The sequence below is a fragment of the Giraffa tippelskirchi genome, chromosome 10 (assembly GCF_054371585.1).
Source record: "Giraffa tippelskirchi isolate mGirTip1 chromosome 10, T2T-mGirTip1v1.2.pri, whole genome shotgun sequence".
NCBI classification, from domain to species: Eukaryota; Metazoa; Chordata; class Mammalia; order Artiodactyla; family Giraffidae; genus Giraffa; species Giraffa tippelskirchi.
This window is the reverse complement of record NC_137284.1, coordinates 32,208,326-32,229,095: the sequence shown is the minus strand read 5'-3', so window position 1 is coordinate 32,229,095 and position 20,770 is coordinate 32,208,326. Positions and strand designations below refer to the sequence as shown.

Sequence of the window (20,770 nt, the reverse complement as noted above, 5' to 3'; positions counted from 1 at the left end):
GAAGGCAGTTAAATCCCACCAGTGAATCCTATATCATTATCCTCAATGGCACACTTTACAAAGAAAACTCTCCAATCATTCTTTCTGGGTGAACATTTGTTAGGGAAAATCTATAACAAGGTCTGATTATTGGAAGCTTAAAGTTTCTTCTCTGGCATACATTTTAAAAATAATGAAGACTCGAAGCCACTTTGACAATAGTTCTGATTTGACCCAAGTGATTAAACGGGTCAACGGGAGTTCATTTTCTTTCCCCTTAGGAAAAGTTTAAGAAAAATAAGCCCTCTGTGACTATCTTAGAATGTCTTTGTGATTAGAAGACTCTGAATTCAGCAACAGCTGAGCGAAAGAGTTCTTTAGTGAAAGAACTGACACTGCCAAACTCTAGAGCTTAATAATAATGCCTCCTTGATACTAAAATGCATCTTTCCAGTGTACACTCTGATTGAAGGTCTTCTTGCTATTTCTTTAACTGATATAGATTCATAATATATAATCATATGATGTGCTCTATTTTTATGGATAAGGAAATGTGACCAATGAATTTCATATCAGACCTGAAAAGATTGCCACTTGCACAATTTTGTTTTGGTAAATGAATGCCTACATGTCTGTGTGAGCACAAGGTAACCTATGTGTGCACATGTACGCACATGGAGCTTAGGAGAAAAATAGTGACCTTTAATTCAGTATTTTTAGGTGTCAGTAGAGGCAGAAAGTGAAGAAGAAAGTGAAGAAGAACTAAAGAGCCTCTTGATGAAAGTGAAAGAGGAGAGTGAAAAAGTTGGCTTAAAGCTCAACATTCAGAAAACTAAGATCATGGCATCTGGTCCCATCACTTCATGGCAAATAGATGGGGAAACAGTGGAAACTGTGTCAGACTTTATTTTTTTGGCTCCAAAATCACTGCTGATGGTGATTGCAGCCATAAAATTAAAAGACACTTACTCCTTGGAAGGAAGGTTATGACCAACCTAGATAGCATATTTAAAAGCAAAGACACTACTTTGCCAACAAAGGTCCGTCTAGTCAAGGCTATGGTTTTTCCAGTAGTCATGTTTGGATGTGAGAGTTGGATGGTGAAGAAAGCTGAGCGCCAAAGAATTGATGCTTTTGAACTGTGGTGTTGGAGAAGACTCTTGAGAGTCCCTTGGACTACAAGGAGATCAAACCAGTCCATCCTAAAGGAGATCAGTCCTGGGTGTTCATTAGAAGGACTGATGTTGAAGCTGAAACTCCAATACTTTGGCCACCTCATGCGAAGGGTTGACTCATTGGAAAAGACTCTAATGCTAGGAAGGATTGGGGGTAGGAGAAGAAGGGGACGACAGAGGATGAGATGGCTGGATGGCATCACCAACTCGATGGACACAGATTTGGGTAGACTCTGGGAGTTGGTGATGGACAGGGAGCCCTGGCATGTTGTGATCCATGGGGTCACAAAGAGTCTGACACGACTGAGTGACTGAACTGAACTGAACTGAACTGAGAGGTTTTTCTGGGCTTCCCAGATGGCACTAGTGGTAAAGAACCCATCTGCCAATGCAGGAGATAGATGAGACGTAGGTTCGATCACTGGCTTGGGAAGATACCCTGGAGGAGGAAATGGCAACCCACTCCATATTCTTGCCTGAAGAATCCCACGGACAGAGGAGCCGGGCAGGCTACTGTTCATAGTGTTGCAAAAGAGGTGGACACGACCGAAGTGACGCAGCACACACACACGCAGGCACAGATGTTGTTCTGGAAGAGTATAACCTTAAGTGGCTACCAGCTGTGTATTTCTAGTCATCTAAGATCAGGCGGGAAACCTTTTCTTCCATGTATATTTTATTTGCCTAAGGTATCTCTTTTTTAACATAGCACACACACACATGTTCTTTGAATATACACTGTTTCATTTAGCTTAAGTTCTCTTTATGGAAGGGCAATTTTCATGATGATACTGAGAGTAGTTGGGAAAGCTTGCCATTGGTGAGCATGTTGGCTAGGTTTAGCCTCCAATAAACTACACACAAACAGCAACCTGGATTAAGTTTTGAACAAGGGGTTTACAGCCAGAGTGCCTGAAGTAAGTGATGATTCTGCCACATACTGCTATGTGATCTTGGCTGAACTCCGTTACTACTTGAGGTTTTGATTTTCTCATATGTATAGTGAGGTGAGTGCTAATATATAGCTCAGATACTCATATATGGAAGGTGGTGTTTGTTACTATTGCTGTTTTACCATTTGATTCTTCTACTTGCTTGGCCTAGTGTCTATTTCTAACCCCACCTACTAAGTCAAGTATTCTATTCCTGCCCACAAAGATGAGCAGATCAATCCCAACTTATAAATATGCTATTTATTTAAAGCCCAGTTGATGAGTCAGCTGCCAGAACATTGATATGATTTTCCTCCTTATGTTAATAGCAGCCAACTCACTTTAAATACCTTATCTTTGCCAGAGCTTGTGTAAATACCTTACATGTACCATGCTATTAATCTCTATGGAAGTTCCACAAAAGTTTCCAAAAGGAACAGCTGAGATTCAGCAAAGTTATTTTACAAGGTCACACAAGTTGTTTATGACAGCATCAAGTCCAACACAAATTTTTGTCATTCAAAACTCCTATCCTTTTTTATTGTACCACTGTGCCCTTCGACAGTAAGAAAAGTAAAAGAAAGGGTCAGGTACATGAAGTCTGAGACATGGTGCTAGCTTGCAAAAGCTCACCAATTCAGAATGTAGCTACTACCTAAACTGTTGTCTCTCTGTGTTAGTGTATCTCTTACAATGCCTTCAGTTTTAAGTAACAGGAAAACCTGACTTCAACAAGCTTAGAAGATAAGAAAGTTAATCACCTCAACTATAGAACTGCAAGGGCAGGGATAGAAGGAGTGCTAATCTTAACACAATGCATAGTGCAACAATACTTTTAAGGTCCAAGGTTCTTTCCACCTCTCCTTTCTCCCTTTTTATTGTGAGTTTCATATTCCCTATACTGAGATGAATGACGCATGTCCATATGTAACGTATGGATGCCTCTTTCTGTATCTCTGTCTAAGGAATAATGACTCCTTTTCCACAAACCCTAGTAGAATTTATAAAATATCTTATACCAGGATTGGGATATATGCTAGTTTCTAAACAGTCACTGGCAATAAGATTGGACACTACTGTGACAATTAGTCAAAATGGTTGGCGTGGAATGGATGCTGGGAAGAATGACTAATAAAACTCCAGTGTGTGTGTGTCTGTGTCTGTGTCTGTGTCTGTGTCTGTGTGTGTCTGTGGAGGTGGAGCCACACAGGGCAATTTTATAGTATATTTCTGTACGCAATGGATAGTATCTCAACAATATCTCTGCAGATATGGGAACTTCTTATTCTTCCTGTGGTAGCCACTTTTACTTGGAAATAACAGGTAAATGACTAGCTCTTACGGAATTAAGAATATTTCTTCCTGCTCTTTAAGTGTAATATAAAGTCCATTAGATAGAAGTCAACAGTCTATAAAGCCAGGAATCCCTTGACTTTAGCCTAATTTCTTGGTACTTTCTGATTTGTAATTAAACTAGAGTGGTGATCAAATAATTAGATAAACTCATTCGGGTTAATCACTTGGATAGGATGCATCCACAGCCATCACAGCTAAACAAGACAAGGAAAGCTGTTGCTACTGCTGATTCTAAGTTGCTTCACTCATGCCTGACTCTTTGCAACCCCATGGACTATAGCCCACCAGGCTCCTCTGCCCATGGGATTCTTCAGGCAAGAATCTTGGAGTGGGTTGCCATTTCCTCCTCCAGGGCATCTTCCCAACCCAGGGATCGAACCCGCATATCTCATGTGGCCCCTGCACTGCAGATGGGTTCTATATCGCTGAGTCAATGGGGAAGCCCAACGCCAAAGTCTTTTTTGGAAGGGAGGCATTAACAATGCATTTTAAGAACTGTTATTGTTTTTCAGTCACTAAGTCGTGTCCAAACTTTTAGCAACCCCATGGACTGCAGGATGCAAGGCTTCTCTGTCTTCCACAATCTCCCAGAGTTTGCTCAAATTCATGTCCACTGAGTTGGTGGTGCTATTTAATCATCTCTTCCTCTGCTACCCCCTTCTCCTTTTGCCTTTAATCTTTCCCAGCATCAGGGTCTTTTTCATTCTTTACATCAGGTGGCCAAAGTATTGGAGCTTCAGCTTCAGCATCAGTCCTTCCAATGAATATTTAGGGTTGATTTCCTTTAAGATTGACTGGTTTGATCTCCTTGCTGTCCAAGGGACTCTAAAGAGTCTTCTCCAGTACCATGATTCAAAAGCAGCAATTCTTTGGTGTTCAGCATTCTTCATGGTCCAACTCTCACATCTGTACATGCCTACTGGAAAAATCATAACTTTAACTATTTGTACATTTGTCAGCAAAGTGATGTCTCTGCTTTTTAATATGTTGTCTGGATTTGTCATAGCTTTCCTTCCATGGAGCAAATGTCTTTTAATTTCATGGCTACAGTCACCATCTGCAGTGATTTTGGAGCCCAAGAAAATAAAATCTGTCAATGTTTCCAACTTATCCCCTTCTGTTTGACAAAAAGTGATATAGAGCTGATTTGTGTTGCATGAAAATTTCAGTGTGCTCATATATGTCTCAGTCAATATCTTTATTTCTTTTGTATAAATATTTAGGGTTGCCACTTCAGGAGCACAGGACTAAGTATATTTTTCACACTGATATAACTTTCATGCTTTTACTAGCAAACTAGAAAAAAATGTTTTCTGAGCACTTGGTGTTGCTTTCCTTAAAAAAATGTTTACCATTCTAACAGATAGGCAGTGGTATCTTTTGGTTTTCATTTACATTTCCAAAAGATTAGTGATGTTTCATATTTCTTCCTGTGCTTATTGACCATTTATATGACTTATTGATTTGTGCAAATGTTTTGTCCATTTCAATTGGGTTGTCTGACTTTTTTATAACTTAGTTGTAAGAGTTCTTTATATGTGATAGATACAAGTCCTTATAAAATATGTTCTGTGAATAGTTTCTCAGTTTATGAGTTACCTACTTTACAGTGCCTTATGATAAAATTTTTAATTTTGATAAAGACTAATATATACATTTATTTTTAATGGTTAGTGTTTAATGTTTTAATCTAAAATATTTGCATATCCCTGGGTTGTAGAGATATTCTCTTATGCATTTTTCTAGAATTTAAGCTTTTATGTTTAAGTATGGGGTTAATCTCAGAATATTTTTGTGTGTGCTATGAGGTAAATGTCAAAATTATGCTTGTCCATCTTCTGTGGATGCCCATTTCAAGTACCAGTGCCATTTGTGGAAAAGATTTTCCTTACCTCATTGATCTGCTTTGATGACTTTGTAGGAAATGAATTATCTGTATAAGTGTTGCTTATCTATAATCTTTGGTTCTGTTGATTGATTTGATTCTTTCTGCCAATCTCTCAACTGCCTTGATAAATATAATGCTCGGAAATTAGTATTATTAGTTTAAGAAAGAATTAATATGATTCTTTTTTAACATTTAAAAATATATAATTTAAAAAATTTTAGATCCTTTGCCTATAAATTTTAGAATCTATTGTTGATCTTTATAAGAGTTCCTGCTGCAATTTTGATTGATATTACATAAATAGAGACACAGCTATAGATACAGCACAAATTAGATATAAGTGGCATCATCATTATGCAATCTTAATAAGGTAGTTTATAAACATGATATACTTGTGATATATTTGAGTCTTTTAAAATTTATCTGAACAGAATATGGTAGGCATGTTGTAAAGTTTTCATATATTTTGGTAAATTTATTTAGAAGTAGTTTGATTGATAATGCTATTTTAAAATAATAGTTATTTTCAATTTTGCTCTTAGTCACTTATAGGTATGCAGCTGATCTTTGTAAACTAGCCTGTTATCCTATGATATTGCTAAATTTACATACTACTCCTCAAATGAGTATTTTTGGTAGATTTCTTATCAATTTCTATTTGCCTAGTCATATCATCTGCAGACATTTAAGTTTCTCATGACTTTATTTTTCTTACTGTATTGTACTGGCTTGGAATCTATTAATTTAAATAGAAATGAGGATAAGAAATCATACGAGAAAGCATTCATACTGTCACTATTACATACAGTGTTATTATGAGATTATTAAAAATGCCCATTGTCAGATTAAGAAATTTGATTTCAAATTCTAGTTTGCCAAGAATTTTAAAAGGAATAAAAGTTGAATTTTGACAGTTCCTTTTCTGTCCACTCCTCTTCTCTTTCCTTCTGGGACTCCATGTATGAGTTTAGTCAGTATTGCCCCACAATTTACTTGTTCTCTGTTAACTTTATTTTAGTGATTTTTGTTTCTAATATTGTGCTTCAGGGTAGAATATTTCTATTGCTATGTCACTGGGTTTTTCTGCATTATTAGATTGGAAGTTCATGCCATCTAGCCATCCAATGAATTTTTCATTTGAGATATTTCTTTTCTGGAAATTTTGAGTCCTTGTTTAATATCTTGCCTTTCTCTCATCATGGTCTAGCTTTCCCCTACCTTCTTGGACATTTGTACTTAAAATAGCTATTTTATTATCCTTGTCTACTAATTCCATGATCTGGATTTAATATGTTAATTTTTTTTTCAAAGATTTTTTTTACCTGTGTTTATGAAGAATGTCATTCTTTGGACATAGATAGGTACATCTATGTACCTGTCTATCTTTGAATGTTGATATTGGTGTAGTACTGACTCAGGAATAGAGTTGGCAAACTATTCCTCTATTTTCTGGAACATTTGAGTAAACTTGTTGATATTTTTATTCCTTAAATATATGATAAAATTCACCTTTGAAATTACTTGCAGTTTTCTTTCTGGAAAATAGTTTAATTATAAATTGATTTATTTTAACTTAAAATCATGCTGCTTTAGTTTACTGTTTCTTTATATGTCAATTTTGGCAAGTTGTATCTTTCAAGAAAATTTTATTTCTTCTAAGATTTTTTAAAAATTATTGGCATAAATTGATTTAAAAAATACCTTGATATCTCTTCAATATCCCTGTAAATCCACCAGCAATATCTTTTTTTCATTCTTGATATTCGTTATTTGTGTTTTCTCTGTTTGTGTTGGCCACTTTACTTATTATTGTTCTTTCAATTTACAGATGTTTTCCAGATATATTTGCTTTACCATTGGGTTTCCATGTTCTACTTATTGACTTCTGGGTATTGATTTTACTTCTGTATACTGATTTTTGGTTTCAATTGATCTATTCTTCTATATTTTCCAATGAAGTTTATTTCTTTGATTTGACACCTTTCTGTGATTTTAGTAGAAGCAGCTTTTCAAATAAATCTTGCTTTAATTGAATACCACAAATTTTGATAGGTCATGTTTCATTTCCATTGCATTCAGAATATTTTCTAATTTTCCATTGTGATTTCTTCCTTGTACCATAGGATATTTGGAAATATGTTGCATTATTTGTGAATGATAGTAGTTTTACAAAATGTCTTTTGGTCTTGATTTTTTATTTAATTTTGTTGTGATCAGAGAACATACTCTATGTCAGCTCAGTCCTTTAGGTAAGCTGTTCATTGGCATATGACCTCTCTTGGTTAATGATTCATGTGTTCTTGGTAAAAAGAACAGCACATATTTGCTATTATTGAAGAAAATGTTCTATAAATATAAGCATCACCAAATACTGTTCAATGATGGTGTTTTGGTTCAAATTTTCTCTAAATGTACTGAATTTTGGAGGCTACTAGTTATATCAATTACTAAAAGAGAATTTTTTAAAGTTCCCAGTTATAATTACTTGTATCTATGCACTTTTTTCAGATTTTGCCACTGCGTCATGACTTTTGAAGTTCTATTTTAAGGTACGTACATATTTTTGCATGTCCCTTGATGAATTGACCTTTTTATCATTGAAGTGAATTTTTCTTAATACTATTTCTCTGTCAAGCCTAGACACAGAAATTACTCAAGGACCTTTTGAAAAATACTAATGCAGAGTCCCAGGTCATTTTCCCTAGATAATTTCTTTGATTTTTGAAAGCCCAGAGTTCTTATCTATTCAGGATCATTAAAAAAAAAAAAAAAAGAACTGTGTTGCTATACAATCTAGTTCTTACTTTAGCAAGTTGGGAGGAGAGTTCATGGCTGAAGGTAGAAAGACCAGTTAGTATTCATTGCAATAGTCATGTGATAAGCAATAAGAACTTGTATTAAGGAAGTAGAAATGAAGTAGACATGAATAGATATTAGGGATATTTAGTAGGTCACCATATTTGTTTACAGTTTAGACATGATGGAGAAGAGAATGGGAGGTATCTAACATGACTGCTCGTTTTCTAACTTCAGAATTTGGTTGATAAAAATATCATTAGAGAAGAAGGTAAGTATGTAAGTGAAACAATGACTTCACTCAAACATGTATTTTATGTTGTAATATCCTGAGAAACTATGATAAGGACCTGAATTGAGGTCTGAATTAAGGCCATAAAAAACAGAAACTGGAAAAAGATAATAAACACAATGCATCACTAACAATATTTGTGTCCTATTTGGTATAGATAGGAGAGAGAATTCAGGCATTGCTAAGAAGTTTCTAGATTGGATAGAAATGCAGTAAGTATGATTAAGAACATTCATCAGTGTGAAAAATTTAAGATGGAGGAGAGGAGAGAGAAGGGCAAGTGATGAATTCTAAATTTCCCATAATGATTTTGATTTTCCACATACAGGTGGAAAGTCTATTTAATGGTCAAAGGTGTAGGCACTGTGCTGAGAAAAGGGGTATAGTTTAGAAATAAAGATTGGAAATTAGAGCTACGGTAGATGAGATATCCCCAAAGAGGCAGTAAATTGAGAAGAAAAGGAAGAATTAGGGAGGCCAAAAGGAGGAAACAAAAGCTTATAGACTATTTTAAATGTGGTTTGCCATGTTCTTTTATTGACACACAAAAATGTAATATCTCAAACCATTTGTTAAATAAAGTACCCAGGGTAGAGTTGTTAAGACTTGGCATGAAGAATATCTTTGAAAACATCTACTGTTTGTCATTGCAGTAAGTTTTCTCCCTCTGTGATCATCATAAAATCAAAATCTACAAGTTTTCTGATAATATGTCTGGTGCACATGGTATAGTCATTGTCTTTCTTAAATTGTAATCTAAATTTGAGAGCATACATTATGTTCATTTTATTAACATTTTTTTGGTGCTTGTCTAATTCAGCTGATACATTCCACATTACAGGAAAAAAAAAAAAAGAGAGAGAGAGAGAGTTAATGATTAGTCCAAATGGTGAACAGATTGCAATACAAAAAAAAAAAAAAAAAAATTGGAAAAAATCTAAACAGTGGGTATTGTGTGTGATTAGCTCTTTTTCCAGTGTTGCCATTCTATGTCATTGCAGTCCATGTAATTGCATCCTGTGAATATGTTACAACATGTGTTTTGCCCAGATGAAGAGTAATCACAACAAGTAATTTGAACTTGTCATTTGGTATCATTACTATAAATGGCAAGAGAATATTTTGTTAAATCTTTATGACTTGGATATGCATTTTTGTAACCATTCCAGAAAGTTACTAGAGATGGCAGATGCCTGACAGAAATCTTTCCGAGAGACTGTTTTTGTGGTTTAAAAAAATATCCGTAATGAACTTTTTGCACTACCACTCTCTGGTGGACTTGCACTTTAAATGCAGAATCATCAGGAAGCATGTCCCCCACTGCCCTACACACATAGGTAGACACACACACCCTCTAGGTAAATGATAATCAGAGCATAATGAGTTCTGTAATTCTTTTGTATTGAGATGACATTAAGTCACCAGGTCTCCTTTGCAATGAGCTTGCAGTTTTTCAAACACTCTTTTATTCTGCCTTGCCTCTCTGTCCTTGGTTCACTCGGTTTCCTGTACTTGGAATGTTGCAATGTTTTTTATCCACTTTCCCTCCCTTGTTCCAAGCTCACTGTTTCAGCTGTTATTTGAGATTCTCTTGCAGTTTGATAGCCTTGGTCTGGTGTAGGTGCTCCTCATGGATGCCTCTGATCTGATTACCATAGAATACTATGTGTGCAGGCATTTGACCTGTTTTTAGATTCTGTTATGTCAGTTACCTTAGCAGTTTGCCACATGACTATCATTTTCCCGGAATCAGGGACATGTCAGTTACCTTAGCAGTTTGCCACATGACTATCATTTTCCCGGAATCAGGGACATTGTCTTACTCATCTTTGTTTAGCCCCAGTATCTTGCACTGTGCCTAGAACATGATAGGCATTCAACCCCACCCCCTACCTTCGCTCCTAACCCTGGCCCAATTTGTCCTTTTATTAGCTTAAAAAGTCAGAACTCTCTCTCGGATGGGAGTGGAGAGGAAATAAATATGTGTTGAGCTCTATCTTAGACACTATAGGCAAACTAATCCTGTGATGAGCCCTGTTGGAGCTAAGGCAGAATAAAATAGCTGTTTCATCCAGGTAGAAAAAGAATCATCTAGGAAGAGGAGAAAAATGGAGTGGTAAATTCTCATGAAAGTCTTCATAGGTGACAAATCATTTTGTCTGTGCTCTAAAAGCACATATAAGTTTGCTAGGTAGAGAAGGGGGTGGAAAAGATTGAGTGAAAGCAGGGAGGCAGGAGGACACAGTGGATTTGTGGGGGTGGGGAACAACTTTCTTGGGAGGAAGAAAACGAGGGCAGATAGCCACAAATTTTAAATATCTTTATCAGAGAGAATGATCAAAATTGCTGTGTGTGTGTCGGGGAGCATCAGGAAAACATAAACTTAACGTGTGTATTTATTAGATTGGTGCAAGCGTAATTATGGTGTCGGCTTGTGAATTTTAAATCTTTATAATTAGGCTCAAAACCATCTTTATTAATCAAAATAGGAACCATTACAATCAAAACATTTTTGCCAATGAGAAATAAGTTCCTTTATTCCTGTAGCATAAAGATCTATACTTTGAGATTTGACAAACTCTTGGAAAGGATTTTCTGCTTCTTGCTGGTTGTATAAGTTTTGTCTCTGCAAAAAAAGTTGTCAAGATACTTGAAGAAGTTGCAGTTGGTTAGCGAGAGGTCTGGTGAATACGGCAGACGCAAAACTTCATAGCCCAATTCTTTCAGCTTTTGAAGCATTGGTTGTGCGATGTGCAGTCAGGCATTGTTCCAGAGGAGAATTTGGCTCTTTCTGCTAACCAATGCCAGCTGCAGTTTTCAGTGTATCTCTGATTTGCTGAGCCTACTTCTCAGATGCGGTGGTTTCACTGGGATCCAGAAAGCTGTAGTGTATCAGAGCAGTAGCAGACCACCAAACATTGACCATGACCATTTTTTGGTGGAAGTTTGGCTTTGGGAAGTGCTTTGGAGCATCTTCTCAGTTCAGCTACTGAGTTGGTCATTGCCAGTCATTGAGTAAAATCCACTTTTCATCGCACATCACAATCTAATCAAGAGAAGGTTCATTTTGTTGCATAAAATAAGAGAAGAGGACACTTCAAAATGACAATGTTTCAATTTTCAGTCAGCTCATCAGGCACCCTGGGCTTCCCTGGTGGCTCAGTTGGTAAAGAATCTGCCTACAATGTGGGAGACCTGGGTTCGATCCCTGGGTTGGGAAGATCCCCTGGAGAAGGGAATGGTGACCCACTCCAGTATTCTGCCCTGAAGAATTCCATGAATTGTATAGTCCGTGGGGTCACAAAGAGTTGGACACAACTGAACGATATTCGCTTTCATCAGGCACTCACTTACCAAGTTTTTTCACCTTTCCAATTTGTTTCAAATGCCAAAGGACTGTAGAATGGTCAGTGCTGAGTTCTTTGGCAACTTCTCACGTAGTTATAAGAGAATCAGCTTTGATGATCCTTTCAGTTAGTCGTTGTCAACTTCCAACAGCCGGCCACTACACTCCTCATCCTCAAGGCTCTTGTCTCCTTTGCAAACTTCTTGAACTACCACTGCACTGTACATTCGAGCAGTTCCTGGGCCAAATGAATTGTTGATGTTACAATTTGTCTTCACTGCTTTAAGGCCCATTTTGAACTCAAATATGAAAATCGCTCAAATTTGTTTTTTGTGTAACATCACTTCCCTAGTCTAAAATAAATATAAAATAAACAGCAAGTGATAAGTCATTAGCAAGAAGCAAACTGAGAAATGTGCATTAAAATGATGTATAACACATAATTTAACCACATTTATTTAAGAATATATTCCAACATCAAAGAGCAAAGTTCAACAGTGCAAAACCACAATTACTTCTACACCAACCTAATGTAATTGTCATCTTTTGTGAACATATACAGTTTACCAGATACATGGTAAAAATGCTAGTCGAACCACCGTGCAGCAATTTGAAGCTCTAACTATTAAGTGGTTGCTTTTCTGTTAAAAACAAAATATGTGGATGAGAAACAATGTAAGAAATTTTAGAGAAAATATTCACCCACCATTGGTATATTATATGAACAATAAATATATACAAATTAAGATTCCAGTATATTGTTCTTGTGGAGAAGGAAGTGGCACACACTCAAGTATTCTTGCCTGGGAATCCAGGCAACGGACAGTGGAGACGGGCAGCGTATAGTCCAAAGGGTCACAGAGGGTCAGACATGACTAAGCAAGAAGCACAGATTGTTCTTGATAAGTTGAATATTTATCTACTGTCCATTTCCTTTGTGTGCATCTTCCTTAACTTTCTATTTCTATCATTGTGATCATTGGCTACATGTCTATTAGAAATGATGTCAAATTTATAATTAGTACATATTTCTATGGCAAACTAGGAAAAAAATCCTGACTATTGCCAATGCCTATTAATTGACAACAAGAATAGCATACTAGTATTTGTTCTAGTATCTAGCTGAAGTGTTATAGGAACACACCCATTGCCTGGAAATGTGATCTTACCAAACAAATCAATCATAATAAAGCATTATATGAAGGGATATATATCAGCACCTTTAACGAGTACCTATGATCACAATAAAGGTCTATTCAAGTCTGAACCCTCAATACCTGTGAATATGATCTTATTTGAAAATAGGTCTTTGAAGACATAATCAAGTTAAAATGTGGTCACACTGGATTAGGGTGGACCCTAAATCCATTAATTGGCATCCTTATAAAAAGGCCATATAAAGGTACAGAGAGAAGAGGGTCATGTAGCAAAGGCAGAGATGGGAAGGACAACTCAAGGAGTGCCAACCATGAGGAGGCAAAGAAAGATATCACCCTCGATCCTTCAGAGGAAGCATGGCCTTGCCAGAATCTTCGTTTTGGACCTCTAGCTTCTAGAACTGTGAAAAAAAAAATATTTCTGTTATTATAAACCACTTAGTTTGTAGTAATTCATTATAGTAACCCTAGGAAAACAAAACAGTGTTTTAACACAGCAGTCTTCACACTCACTAGAGAAGTGAGAATTGATAATCCATGAGCAGCATCTGTATTAGTTTCTTACAGGAGAGGCAAATGAGAGAACTGACGTAGCATGACAGTCAGGAGTACAGGCTTTGATGCCAGATGGTGATTGCCAGTTCCAGCTCCAATCTGCTGTGTGACACTGGGTAAAGTCTTTACTCTTCTCCCCTCCATTTTCCCAACATTTAATGATAACAGTAGGCCCATTTCTAAGGCTCAGAGAAATTAAATAATATTACCAAACTAGTATGGTACAGAATTAAGAGTTGAGTGTTGGTCCTTATGCCTTTAAGGCTTCTGGTGTATTCCACAAGGAAACACATGTATGATACATTCCTGCTCAAAAGACCTGTGAACATTCTTAAGGAAAGTAAATCATTTAATAGGGGAAATGGGTAGAACTTTCTCAAAAGAGGTAAACTTTGAATGACTATTTAGAACCCAAGTAGAATCCTGATGAGTGAAAATGTCAGGGGCCAGACAGGCAGGTCAGATCTCTGGAAACTGTCAGACTGGGAGTCAAAACTATCAAAGATACCAAGGCCCCAGAGTGGGTGACTTGTTTTAGAAGAACAGCAAATAGACCCATGGGATTAAATAGATGCCATAGAAAGTGAGGTCAGAGAAGAAAGTCAAGCCAATTCTGCAGAGTCTAATTACTTGCTGAGTCTTAGAATGTATTCTTGTTAATGAGACAGCACTGAAGCTTTTTAAGCAAAAAAATATGGATTCTGTAAACATCACTAATAATTCAAATTTGGGCTCCCCTGGTGGCTCAGCTGGTAAAGCGTCTGCCTGCAATGCGGGAGACCTGGGTTTGATCCCTGGGTTGGGAAGATCCCCTGGAGAAGGAAATGGCAACCCACTCCAGTACTCTTGCCTAGAAAATTCCATGGACAGAGGAGCCTGGTAGGCTACAGTCCATGGGGTTGCAAAGAGTCAGACACGTCTGAACGACTTCAGTTTACTTAATTCAAATTTAGCCAATTCAAAGAATAAAGAGCTCATAGGAATCCAATAATGTATAATACAATAAAATATAACACAAATGCATGTACATCACTGGTGTTCCATGGTGTTCCATGCATAGCTATATCATCATTTATAGTTGCATTTATCTGCAAGGATATGCACTCAAATTACAACAGTGATTACTTCTGGTGATAGATTATGGGTAATGTTTACTTTTACTTTTCACTATTTTCTTTGATGTTTCCATACTTTTCAGTAATGAATTACTCTTTATGGCAGTAATGTAGAAAGTCAAGTTAGGTGGGGTAAAGACCAGAAAGGAGAACTTAGCGGTAATACAGGACGGAAAATATTAGATCTTGTGCTTTGACTGAGCAAGAGACAAGCATGAAATGTATTTCTCAGGTAGAATTGACAGAATTTGGCGGTGATTCATTGGAATGAGACATTAGAGAGAACCAAAGATGACACAAAGAATTCTAAGATATGAGGAAGGATGGTGTTTCCATTAACTGAGGGAGTTATCCCAGGGGGACCAGTTTTGAACAGGGGGTCAAAAGGGGTACAGATAATGAGCTTAGTTTTATACATGCAGAATTTGAGGTGACAGCTAGACCGCCATGATTTTGAGAAGTCACAAGGTCTGTCCTGAAGGACTGAAATGTTGAGATAGAAAGGGATGAAAGAAATGGGAAAATATTTCCAGAGGAGCTTGAAAATGCCAAATGAGGATGAGTATAATCATATTCCTGGTAATAAAAATCTCAGAAGCCTTCTCATGTGGGTAGATTCACATGAATCGTTTTACTAAGAGATATAAAGCAATGCACTCTTAGAAGATGGATATAATTCACAAATTATAGTTAATGTGCTGTGGGATTATTAGGCGTTCAAATATAACTAAAAATGTGGTAAACTCAACCACCTTATAATAAGAAGCTGACAAGCGACGCAGAAAGTGCTTGAAAAAAGACATCCCCGCCGCTTGTCACGGAGTCGTCCGGGATGAGGTGCATAAATAAACATGTCACTCACAGTGTTTTCACTTCCTCCCACAAGACTGTCAGCAAAGTGGGGTAGGAGAACAAAATCACAGGCCTGGCTAACCGAATTAAGCAAATAATAGTCACAAAAAGTAACCTAATGGTAAATAAAAATAACAAAAGATAATGTCTCAACATTACGCTGCTTGTAGGTTATGAAGGAGGGGTCCATGCCCAAGCTCCACGGCATGTCTAAAAGCGTGCAAAAGAGTACTGCCCGTCCAAGTGGAAGCACCATCAGTGTCTAGTAATCATTTTGCTAATTTTGGCCCCCTCTTGAACACAATATTTAAAGAGAAAGAGACTACCAAATTAGCATCTCAGCATCAGAGACTCTGCAATACTCTGCATTGTCTCTGTTGCATTATTTTAATCTATAATTTTATTATCATCTGTATTGTGTGATTTTCTCTGCCAGGTGCATGGCCAGAAACCATGATGCAGACAGATGAGAGTAAGATCCGTGTGGCTTTTGTCAATTTGCTCACGTGTTTGAGTCTCAGCTTCATCATCTTCATTGGGATTATAATAGTAATCCTCAGTTGATTGGGAGAACTGACTGGAATAGGGTATTCAAAGAGTCTAGAATGTGTGAGTTAAAGTGGAATATTGAAAAATATATTCCTTGCTATCACTTCTGAAACCCAACCGAAACTCTAAAAACTAAAAAGAAGCACAAATTGACGAGGATAAAGAGAGTAGAAAGAAAGAAAAACGGCAGCTGGAAAACAGACAATGAGTAGAAACTGATTTCGTTGATGTGAGAAGATTGGATCTAAGCCATTGGTGGAAAAATTGAAAAGCAATTTTGTTTGTAGCAGAGATCTCAAATTACTCAAAAATTTCCAATAAATGGTAACCCTGAAAATGGGAGTAGGGGATAATGGAAAGCATAGGCTCAATTGAAAGCGTCTCTAAGTGGCTAGATCCCATGTCTTGTCCTTGGGGCCATGTAACCAAACAACACTGCTTCATTCTTTTCCTTCCCATCAAAACAGAAGATTTGATGGTTTCTTTAGACTGGGTAAAATAAGTGTGTCTGTGCTTGGGGATGTTGATTCTACACTGAAAACAGTGAAAATTCGCCTAGCAAAAGTGAACTGAAATCCAGCCCTCCTCCCCTGCTTGATTCTCAGAATCCAGATAGCTAGTTTTTACTTCAAGCTGAATCTTGGAATTTTTTTTCTCAGGTGAAATGTTCTAGATCAAGAGAAACATCTGAAGATACTAATGTTGGGTTAGTAAACATACAAAAAAATGTTCTAATGCAGAAGACAAACACAAACAGAAATGAGCTAGTTTAAGGAAAGAAGGAAAATTAAAAGTTTAAAACATCTGTAATTACTCTTTCTTATGAATTTAAGGCACAAAATAGGCTGCCTCAACATAGTAGCCTTAGCCACAAATGGCTATTGAGTTTAAATGAGTAAATTTAAATAAAATTAAACATTTTGTGCCTATTGGTTACTATATGGAGTAACACATGTTACAGAACATTTCCATCATAGCACAAAGTTCTATGAGAAGTGCTGAAAAACAATTAGGAACACAACAAGTACCTTCAGAAATTAAAACAGTGAAAAACTCAATAAGGAGTGGGAAGATAAAGATAAGAAAATTTCAGAGAGTAGAACAAAATTACAGAGGAGGAAAAAATAAAATTTGCCTAGGAGGCCCAAAGCCAAATTAAAGCAATATTTGTAAATGGAATCAGAAAGAGAGGAAATTATCTGAGATATATTTTTCCTGATGAGGAGTCTCTGTTCATGGACCAGCATAATAGATGAATTTGGCCTATATCAAGGAACACATTATAATGTTTCAGGTAACTGGAAAATAGAAAATTCTAAAATATTCCAAAGGTGGGGATTGGGGGGGAACAGATGGTATATACAAGTTCAGAAATCCAAACAGTTTTGCATGAATGTCTCAACATGAGCCCTGTAGCTAGGAGAGAATAGGACAACACCAAGAATTCTCAGGGAAAATTATTACTAATTTATAATTCTACATATAGCCAAACATGTTAGTTTTGTGGGTAAAATAAGGTACTTTTATACACATACATGCTAGGACAGAAATATTTTACCTCCTTATAGATACTCTTTTCTAAGAAGCTTCTGGATATATTCCATGAAAATAAGGAGTAATTCAAGAGGGAGAAAAAATGGAATTCTGGAGTTGCACAATCCAATTCAAGGGAAGAAAGCAGGGACAGATCAGGGGAAGAGAAAATAGCATGAAAGCGATGAGAAATTCCAGAATGACAACTATCCACTCAAGACAGAGAGCAAAAGTGTGTTTGAGGAAGAAGCAGAGAGTCTTAGAGAGATGTCCTCAAGATATGAAACTAGCTAATTCTGATATATTTGAAAATATTGAGTGGACATATAGGCAAATGGGAGAGTTTGAAACTGAAGTAAAATGAAGTGCCTAGAAAACTAAATAAATAGAAAGGCTTAAGTTTTGTTAACTTAAGGAAAAACCAAGAATTTGGTAAGAAAGAAATAGTACAGAATTCTACATGGCTAGTCAGTAAATTGATTTCCCATAGTCAAACAATCATGAAAACAATATTGAACTAACAATATTTAGGATAAAAGCACATTGGGTGGATGTGAGCCATGGGAATTGTGATTGTCTATGTTTAGGGGATTCTGGAATTTGTGTGAGAATTATATCGTCACCTTCCATAGTTGGAAGGAAATAGATAACATCATAAACTAAAAGCCACTAAGTAGCAATATAATAATGTAATTTAAAGGTATGCATAAAATTAAAGTTATGTTTGCTTCTATGGAATATGAAATGCAAGAAGGGGAGTTCAGAGTAAACCTCATAAAACAATTTGCTTTTTAGCTATGTGCATTTGTTACTTTGATGACAATTTAAAATATTAAGAAAATAATTTAGCGTGTTGCATGACACATATCAACTCTCAGTATATTTCAGTTGAATCTGAGTCAGGAATCTAACCAACCTTATATTTACTTTATATTTATTATTATTAAACTTTTTCTCCTATTGGGCTATCCTCAAATATACACAATCATAAGGGCTTATGAGTATTTATTGGGGCTTCCCTGGTAGCTCAGCTGATAAAGAATCCACCTGCAATGCAAGGGACCCCAGTTTAATGCCTGGATCGGCAAGATCCCGTGGAGGAGGGCATGGCAACACATTCTAGTATTCTTGCCGGGAAAATCCCCATGGACAGAGTATCCTGGCAAGCCACAGTCCATGAGGTCGCAGAGTCAGACACGACTGAGCAACTAATTTGCCCTAAATGCCTGAGTTTGCATACATCTTTATCCAATGCCTATCAATCTGTAGATGTTTTCTTTCTTGTTATCAATATTTTTTTTTCTATTCTCTGTCCATCCTTGTTTTTCTTTTGCTTTCTTTTACTCTTTCTTCCTCTCCCTCTCTCCTTCTGTCTCTGGCCTGTCTTTAATATATTAATCAAGACTTTTTAAAGCATCTCTTGAGAATTAGAAGCTGTAACATTACTGGACCACATTCCCACATGGCAATAATCAGCAAAAGATGAGTAGTGGCTTTCCCCTTTAAACAAACCATTTGCTCTTCAATTAGCCACAGTCTTACAGCTCCCTTTTATCTTTCCTTGAACCCCACTTTATGAAATTCCATTACTCATCTGACATTGACGCATGGGTGGGGGTTTGTCTTTTCAACTCTCTCTTAGCAACTGAGGAGCCATTCTTACCCTGATAATATTTGCCATTGGTTATATTTCAGAGCCTATTTGCATTCTAGTGCAAATGTCAGTTTGATAGTTGGAAATGCCTGGGATTTGCAGAAGAGACTGTGACTGGAGACTTAAATGTGAGGGCAATCATCACAGAGTGATACATTTGCCACCTGGAGACTTGATAGGATTTCTGGGAGCAAGTGTGTCTAGAGGTGTGGAGTATTGGCAGGTGCAGGGAGATTGTGTTATCAGGGACTTTCACCTTGGGTTTATAGAGGATCTACTAGGTGGTAGCTCACCATCTATGTGGATGATGTGTTAACAATTACAACACAGTAGAAATGTGATTTTAAAAAATGCTGAGAGAAAGCAAGCACCAAATGTAGAGCAGGACTAACTGCTCCTTGGCAGGAATGAAAGAAAACTTAAAGGAGTAACATGTAAAGAGAATCTTACTGAAGAATTTAATAGATGGACTAAGAAAGACTTCAGGCTGAAAATACAGTTTTAGATATTTAGTTCCCTCATTCATTTATCATTTTCAATTTATTTTATTGAAGTGAAGTTGATTTGCAATGTTGTATTAATTATATATATATATATATATATATATACACATACACACACACACACACACCCCACACACATTCTTTTTCATATTTTTTTCATTATGGTTTATCATAGGACATAGAATATAGTTCCCTGTGCTATAGAGTAGGACCTCATTGTTTATCCATGATATGTGTAATGGTTTGCATCTGCTAATGCCAAACTCTCAATCCATTTCTCTCTCAATCCCCACCTTGGTAACAATAAGTCTCTTCTCTATGTCTGTGAGTCTGTTTCTGTTTCATAGATAAGTTCATTTGTGTCATATTTTATATTCCACATATAAGTGATATTGTATGATATTTGTCTTTTTCTGATTTACTTCTCTTAGTATGATAGTCACTAGATCCATTCATGTTGCTGCAGGTAGCATTATTTCATTCTTTTTTATGACTGAACAGTATTCCATTGAATATATATGCCACATTTTCATTATCCATTCAACTGACAATGGACATTTAGATTTCCATGTCTTGACTGTTGTGAATAGTGCTGCTATGAATACAGGGGTACATACATCCTTTTGTATTATAGTTTTGTCCATATATACACCTAGGAGTGGGATTGCTGGATCATATGGAAACTCTATTTTTGGCTTTTTGAAGAACCACCACATTGTTTTACATAATGGCTGCACCAATTTACTTTCCCACCAATAATATAGAAGGGTTCCCTTCTCATTCATTGAATTAATCATTCAATTCAGTGAATGTTTACATAGGACATACAGAGCTAAAATACAAAAACCTGCTCTCCAAAAACTTGCCATCTAGTGAGAGATAAACATATAATACACTAGAAGTTAGTAGGTGATAAAATAGCAATAACTTAAAAATAACCATGATGTCTGATTCTATAGGTAAGTCATCTGGACTGGAGTAATTGTTGAATTCCAGAGAAAACATGATTTTTCTGAGAAAGTATGACATCATGAGTGTACTACTAAGACATTCTATAATGGTTGCATAAGGAAGGGGATCAATCCAAT

The 20,770-nt window shown here is 36.5% G+C and overlaps 1 long non-coding RNA gene across 11 annotated transcripts in view; it reads left to right on the top strand.

Moving 5' to 3' along the window:
* The window catches only part of LOC145524755 (uncharacterized), a 402,061-nt gene that overhangs the window by 26,342 nt on the left and 354,949 nt on the right, over positions 1 to 20,770 (top strand). For 10 of the 11 annotated variants that reach the window (XR_014067813.1, XR_014067808.1, XR_014067811.1 and 7 more), the window contains one exon: positions 7,839 to 7,879. This is a non-coding gene — a long non-coding RNA (uncharacterized LOC145524755). Of the gene's footprint in view, positions 1 to 7,838; positions 7,880 to 8,300; positions 8,398 to 20,770 lie in introns of all 11 variants that reach the window. The other variant, XR_014067804.1, reaches the window with a different exon arrangement.